At 46.9% G+C, this 8143-nt stretch overlaps 1 pseudogene; it reads right to left on the minus strand.

Moving 5' to 3' along the window:
• Nucleotides 1–589: 589 nt before the first annotated feature.
• On the minus strand, nt 590–2347 carry LOC102471487 (protein FAM98B-like; annotated as a pseudogene).
• Nucleotides 2348–8143: the final 5796 nt, after the last annotated feature.

Raw genomic sequence — 8143 nt, forward strand, 5'->3', positions numbered from 1 at the left:
GTTTGTGGGGGGGGGGGATTTCAGTTAGTGGAACTTTAATAGAAACCTGGCCAAAGGATTTTTTTTTTTTTTTGAGAGATTTTCGCTATAGGGCATGTGCACTCGCCAGCCAGACAGAGACAGACAGAAAGCGAGAAATCACCCACCAGGGGGCATGGTAACACTGCAATCCCTTCTCCTCCATTCTCCTCTCGGGATCTTGGGCACACACGCACACGCACCCGGCATGAGTTTTAAGCCACCGGGTCTGGGACGTGAACTGCGGTCGACTACGTGGGAGTCCAGTGACATAGCCATTACGCTAACTGCTGGTTCCCCTCAGGATTTGTTTTTTGCAGTTGTTACAGGAGGAGATTTCCTTCCTGTAAAAAACAAATCATGACAACTACTAATTGAGCACAATTATCAGTCCCTTTCCCTATTCTATAAAGTAGAATTGACAAGTACAAAGCACATCCACAGGAATATAGATGAAGCAAGAGTCTATATTCCTTTCCATTGCAGGTGGGGTCATTTAACATGTCGAACCTGAACAGAATACAGGTAACAGTCAATTCTTCACGACAATAAAATATTTCCTATTTTCCAAATTTGATGGTAACAAATATTTACATTTTAAAAAATGTTTGTTCATTTTTTTGTTTTTTAAAAAGATACATGCTCAAGGGTACACAGAATATGGGGAAAAATTACGACTTTGTCTGAGAAATCAATTGGTAGTATAAAACAATGTTCTTACATAGTAACCCGTCAAAGTAAGAACTGCTTTCCAATTTTTGTAGTTTTTAATATCTTCTATATCTGCCACCTCCTCCTCCTCCATATGGATCTCCATAACCTCTTCCACCATAGCCCCCTCTTCCACCATAGCCCCTTCTTCCACCATAGTCCCCTCTTCCACCATAGCCCCCTCTTCCACCATAGCCCCTTCTTCCACCATAGCCCCCTCTTCCACCATAGCCTCTTCCACCATAGCCTCCTCTTCCACCATAGCCCCCTCTTCCACCACATAGCCTCCTCTTCCACCAAAATCTCCCCTCCCACTATAATCTCCCCTGCCTTGGAAACCTCCTCTATCTCCTCCTTCCCCACCTCCTCCTCCACCACCTCCTCCACCTCCCCAACCTCTTCCACCACATTCTTGTCTCTTCTGCCAAGGGGGCATTCCGGGAGGCGGTTCAATTTCATTCGGCCGTCCTCCCCTGTCGGTTACCCTTCCTGTCAGCACCTTATTAATAGCACAAACAGCCTTTTCCCAGCTGGTGCCACTGCTTGTTCTGATGATCTTGGATCTTCACAAGCAGCAGGCAGATGTGCCAGTGTAATCATTGTCTTGGGCGACAAAGCATAACGCTTAGGCTGGTAAATTCTTGCTATGTCATCTGTTTTTACCTTTGCTCTATCAGTCCATCCAAAGGACTGCACTGTCACATCTAATCGTTTCATTAACATCCGCCGTCGGCATTCATATTCACAGGAAAGAGCATCATTGATTCTTTCCAGTTTTTCCACCTGTTCTGGATTTAAATCGGTTTTCAGCAGTGGTTTTCCCACATGATTTTTCTGGACTTTTGAGAGAATATCCTTCACCTTTGATTCCACTTGGTTTAGCATATGTGGAATGTCAGAAGTTGTTGACTTGGGTACGCCAAGGGTGTCACACGTAGCTTGAACCTCTTGATAAATTTCACTATTTTTAACTAACTGAGAATGTTTACATTTCTTGTTCTACAATATCTGTAAAGCCTGAAGTTCTGTACCTAAAGATAACAAGTTTCAAACAGTCTTCTGAGTACAGAGTATGGACATGCCATTTCTTATCTCAAGCTGGAAGCTCGCTAGGTCATTTCTCCCAGCTGCAGTGATACTTTCTTCCAAGTTGCATAATGACTATCTGAGAGCCTAACCAAACACAGAGCTCTGAGAATTCAGGTGAAGATAATCCCCCCCGCCGCTGCCTTGATAAGGGCTTGTTCTAAGAGTGGTCCCTTATACCCCAGCGCCTCCAGTGTATCCAGCACATCACCCTCCATCGTGGGCTCGGGACCCGGCTCCGGCCCTCTCATCGTCCTCCAGCCCAAAACTGTTCCAGGAGGCAGTTCTTTTTCCTGCATCTTCTTACTTGTCAGGATGTTGGTCATAACCCGCACACATGCCTAGGACATTTTTCAAGCCAGTGAGGCTGGGGTTTGAACCATGGTCAGCCACATGGGACCTGGTGGTTCCTTAATCACTGGGCTATGAGGCTGGTCCAGCTCCTTTCTTTTCTTCTTTTTCTTTACGTGTGCTCGCCAGAGAGAGACACAGAGGGAAAGTTAGAAAGCACCCCCCATCCTCCTTCACCTGGTCCAGGACTCGGACTTCATAGCCAGCTGTGTGGGAGCCAGCCATCCCAACCTCTGCACTACCTACTGGCCCCTTAATTCTAAAAAGATTCAGAATATCTTCGTTGTGATGGAGCGGATCATGTGGTTTAGATCAGTATCATAACAGTTTCTTACAGAAACTTCCTCACTGGTCTCATTAGGCCATGGAGAAACTTCGTGTCACTTGACAGTCTCTCCTTTTATCTTCTCAAGAACAGTGAGTGGAGTATTGGCTGTAACCAGAGAGACCAAGGTTGACTTTGGACAGATTGCTTTAACCTCCGAATCTTACTTTTCAGTATGGTGATGCTAACTACTTCACAAAATCCTCGTGGAGAATTAGACTAGGTGACAGGGTAAAGCGCGTGCATATAGTAAGTGTCCAGGAAGTGAAAGTTCCCTGCTTCAAAGGGAGCAGGAAAGAGTAAGTCTCATTTGTTCAAATCCATGGCAATAGGGAGAATGTTTTGTTGTTAGAGGTTTTTGCCTTAGGGCACTTGCGCCCAGGAGAGTGACAGAGACAGTGAGAAATCACCCCCACGGGTGATGGCCATGCCCCGCAATCCCTTCTCCATTCTCCTCCTGGGATCTTGGGTATGCATGCACATGCTCCTGGTATGATTATCAAGCCACCAGGGCCAGGACTCAAACCCAATCAGCCTTTTGTGAGTCCAGCGATGAAACCACTATGCCGTCCACTGGCCCCAAAGGAGAGTGTTTTAATGATGATTATAAACATAGTGTTTATTTTGTTCATTGTTTTTTGAATTCTTGTGTTTCTTTTTTTTTCAGTTCATTATTTGTTACAAGGAAACTTTTCTTTCAAGTACATTAAACACTAGGTTTAATAATTCTAAATCACACCACCAGTACATTCTGTTGTGTTTTGAGTGTGACAGGTCTACCATATGTACCAGAATTAACTGGCAGGGTTTCATATATGTGTGAAAAGAGGACTACAACTTACACATACTTTATTTACTTGATGAGAGCTTTCTTACTGTACACAAAATGTTTTATGTGGTTGATCCCAGCTTTGCCCACACTGGCTGCAGGGAGTTGTGCCTGGGTCCCTGTGCTCAAGATCGCCTAGCTACCGCTGTTGCCCTTGCTTTGCTTTCTTTCAGGATCAAGGTGGGTGCTCTCATATAGTATCATATTTTTAATTCCTTCTCTGGCAATTCTTTCCTGGATTCTTTGCTTTGCATAGTTATATACCTACAGTGGAACAGGCATCCTAAAGGCACCAAGATAAATCCTCCTCCTCCAACATCACACGATCTTCTAATTCTACTTTGTCCTTTGCTGGCAGCGGCCACAGGGACCGCAGAGAGCACTACACCGGAAGCTCGACATTGAATTCCTTACCTGGTCAATAGGTACAGTGCTAGAGAAAAAAAGATAATGCTGTTTAGCATTAGAATTATTTAAAAAGCCAACCCTCTGCCCTTGTGGTCATTGGGGTGTACATATTGTAGCATCTGGGATAATAATTCAAGGAAGAAAGTAAAACTTTGAGACCATGAGATCAGCAGCTCGCCAGTCTAAGGGCCACTGTCAGTGAGAGAGACTGTCACATACGTGCTTGGAGCAGTTGTTCACAAAGACATCTTAGTAGTCCAAAGTTCTACCTCCTCCCCAAGGCTCAAAAATGCCTGTGAAAACCTCCAGAGAAGCCACTCTACACCTACAGACCTCCTGGTGATTCTTTTAGCTCCTGATTCATCTATTCTAAATTCTAAAATTAATGCAATAGGGACAAGGATGTGATTTTTAAAAATAATATTTTATTTAGTAGTATTAAGTTTGCTATAGGGCACATACACTCACCAAAGAGAGAGAGGGAGAGGGAGAAAATAAGCCACCAGGTCCAGGACTCGAACTGTGTTCGGCTATGTGGGAGTCTAGTGCCTCAACCACAAAGGGCTCATGTACTCACCAGAGAGAAAGTGAGCACTCAACCTGGATGGGGGCATGGTCATACTATATCATTTCCCGCTTCATTTCTCCATCCTGTCAGGATTTTTGGTACCCACACATGCCCACACTTCTGGAGTGTTTTTCAAGCTGCCAGAACCAGGATTCCCACCATGGATGGCCACATGGGATCTGGTCCTTTGTACACTAATGTGCTACTGAGCCATCCAGTGAATTTTTTTTTTCTTCACTAGAGAGCTCATGTGCTTACTAGAGAAAGACTGGAAAGGGAGAAAGCATCCCCCATGGGAAATGGTCACTCCACAATCACTTCTCTTACATCTCACCTTTTGGAATTTTGGACACACACGCACCTGGCATGTGTCTCAAGTTGCCTAGTTTGAGATTTGAACCACTCAGTCAGCCATATAGGATCCAGTCACCTTAACTTCCATGCCACCTGTTGGCCCCCTATTTTTTTTTAATTCTAAAATGCCTTACCTTGTGCCTATCCCACTGTTGCCATAGCTTTGTTTGTTTTTGAAGTTTTCCATGACTCTTGTAATTCAGTAGCGTCTTTTCTATTTTTTAGTTTTTTTGTTTTTTGGGTTTTTTTTTGAGAGGTTTTTGCTATAGGGCGCGTGCACTCACCAGACAGATAGCGAGAAATCACCCCCCCGGGGAGAGGATGGCCACGCTGCAATCTCTTCTCCTCCATTCTCTTCTTAGTCTCTTAGGCAAACATGCACATGCGCCTGGCGTGAGTTTTGAGCCACTGGGGCCAGGACGCGAACCGCGGTCGACTACATGGGAGTCCAGCGACATAGCCATTACGCTAACTGCTGGTCCCCTCTATTTTTCAGTTTATGCACTCCACTATGCGCCTTGCCTCCTGCTCTCCTCTTTGTTGAACTGTGCTTTCTGTTCCTCTGAGCCATCTGGAAGGAAATCTTCTCAAGGTCCAGGTCTTAGATCTATGAGGAGCCTTTCCTAATGCTTGCCTGTGTCTCTGCCTTTGAGTTCTTCACTATATCTTTTTGACACACAACCTATTCTGTCCTATTCATCAATCCAGTCACGTTTCTAATAGGTAGATCTCTTTACTAGACACATGTTAACTTCCTGCCACCAGAAAGGGCTTTCAGTTGTACAACTCTGCCCTTATGAATGTAAGAAGAGCTAACGCCCGCCAAACCATGACCAATAGCTCAATAGAGGAAATGTCCAGCAGTAATTAAGACATGTAAGACTTGGGAGACCGTATTCTATCAGATAGTAAAGTTAAAGAACCACAATGTGGGGTCAGCTCTATGATGCAGTGATTAAGTGCCATGCGGAGAAAACCAAATCCCACATGGCCAACCACCTTTTGAGTCCCAGCCTCAGTGGCTTGATCGACATACTGGGCATGTGTGCACGCATGCCTCAAATCCTGATGGGATGGAGAAATGAAGGAAGGAGGATTGTGACCACGCCGCACTGGAAGGTGCTTTCTCTCTGGCAAGTGTATGCCTACTGGTGATTTTTAAAAAATAAAAATGAAAGAACCACAATATGGAATTGTGAAGGTGCACAGATTTAGGCAGTTTCTCAGCCTTCCAGTGACAAAGTCAGTTGCTACTGATTTCTGGAGGAGAAAGTGGAAAAAGTTTTAAAAGCTATTTTTTTGAGCCGTCGATTCTATTTTCAAAGATACATCTTAAGGAAATACAACAGGCACAAAACCATTTGTTTAAGGAGGTCATCGTGGTGTCAAATATAGTAGGGTGGTAGAAAAATAAATTATGATCTAATAGAATATCATGCAATATTAAAAACAATAGCTGGGCCAGCTCCATGGACTGGTGGTTAAGGGGGCCAAGTTGCATGTGGCTGACTGCATGGTTTGAGTCCCAGCCCAAGGGCTTGAAAAATATCCTGGGTATGTGCATGTGTGCGCGCACGCACATGCATGCTCAAAGTCCTAACGGTGGAGAGATGGAGAAGGGATTGTGGTGTTACCATACCCCACTGGGGGGGTACTTCCTTCCCTCTCCCCGACCCCCTTTCGTCTGGTGAGCTACACGCTCTGTGACAAAATTAAAAAATAAAGTTGTAGGCCATTTTGTTTTCCACTGCACTGCCGGCTCACTCCTAGTATAGGCGTTTTGGTTTTCCTTTGGGGAACGACCCTCCTCCATCCCCTTTCAGTTCTTTGAGAGGGTGTCTTAGTTTGGGTTCCCAGGAGAAAAAAACCGGATATTTTCATGCAGAATGTGCATTGGGAGTATCCTTAAGATCCCTTGGGTGGAATCCAGGCAGTGGGATTGGGCAGACGGAGAGTTGACCTGCCATGCAGTTGCTGTAAAGACCTCACAGGACTGAAACAGTCTCAGTATTTTCTCGACTTGAGGGAAAGGAGTTCAGGCTCAGCCTTTACACGGGTACACACATATCAATCACGGGGTGAGGGCTGAGGTTAGGAGAGGTGTGCCCTCGGTTCAGGTGGCTCTCTGATAAGTGCCTTTCACAGGACTCAGCTGAGAGGCATCAGCTATCACCACTCCCAGCATCTGGGGGAAAAGCGCTTCAGTCCTGAGTGGGGAATCTGGGTGGTCCGCCTCGGCGCAGGTAGAGGTGGGGCTGATGGGCTTCTCGCCCTGTCCCAGACCCAGGCGCAGTGTTTCAGCTCCAGACAGCCCGGCCTTTCAATAATTGTTGGTCTAGGGGTGGGCCCATGACTCAGTACAAACCAATAAGATCCATGATGGAGATTTTTGCTGGAAACATTAGAAAAGGTACTTTTGCTCCTGAGTTTGGTAGCCTGGGACAATGAAGACCTAGAACTTCTTTCCCAGTAGAAAAGAGGATCCATCTACCCCTGAAGAAAATGAATTCAACACGGAATGAAGGATCAAGAGATGAAGAATGAGCGTCCTAAAGCTATTATTTGGGCAGTTGAATTCCTGGACTTTTCAGTTGCAGAGTCAATACTTTTTTGCATGGTTCTGACAAATACAAACGCGTATAAGAACGATAAGGCCACATTCATGATATATTAAGTGAAAACACTCAACGTACAGCAAGGATCCCCGTTAGCAGCACAGACATGCACATTTAAAAGAAGAGAACGCTCTGCCAGATCGAGGCCGCCACAGTAGTGCTCCCGGGGCTGGCTGAGACGGGTGGGCCCAAGGATGAGGACCCTCCTGGGGGCGTCTCTCTTATGGAAGAAATCTCTGTGAAGTAAAGGCCGGAAACCATGGCTATAGTTAAGTGGTGAAACGGGGGTGAGAATGGCTGGATTTCATCTTACTCTGTTTCACAAAACCGTCGGGCAGGACAGTGTCCCACATCCCATAGTTTACGGAACCCGCAGGCAGGATGCCCAGGAAGCAGGATTCCCAGGAAGCAGGAAGGGGCTTACTCCTAAACTGTTAGCAGGCGGTGGAAGCCGCCAGCTGCTCCCCATTTCCCTCGGGGTCCGGCCTTCACAGGGCCCAGTTTCTCCCAGCCCTGTCACGCCTTGGCTCCAGCTCCCGGGAGTCCGGTTCTTCGCCGACCCCGGGGAACCCGCAGGCAGGATGCCCAGGAAGCAGGATTCCCAGGAAGCAGGAAGGGGCTTACTCCTAAACTGTTAGCAGGCGGTGGAAGCCGCCAGCTGCTCCCCATTTCCCTCGGGGTCCGGCCTTCACAGGGCCCAGTTTCTCCCAGCCCTGTCACGCCTTGGCTCCAGCTCCCGGGAGTCCGGTTCTTCGCCGACCCCGGCTCATCCCTCGAGCCGGATGCCCCTTTGGGGCCCCGCCTCGGGTCCCAGCCGGAGATGCAGGTGTCACCCGGGTTTCGACGGCAGGGAGCTGGTCGGGGCCCCCCCCCCGCCC

The sequence above is a fragment of the Tupaia chinensis genome, unplaced genomic scaffold (genome assembly GCF_000334495.1).
Source record: "Tupaia chinensis unplaced genomic scaffold, TupChi_1.0 Scaffold000081_1, whole genome shotgun sequence".
In the NCBI taxonomy this organism is placed as follows: Eukaryota; Metazoa; Chordata; class Mammalia; order Scandentia; family Tupaiidae; genus Tupaia; species Tupaia belangeri.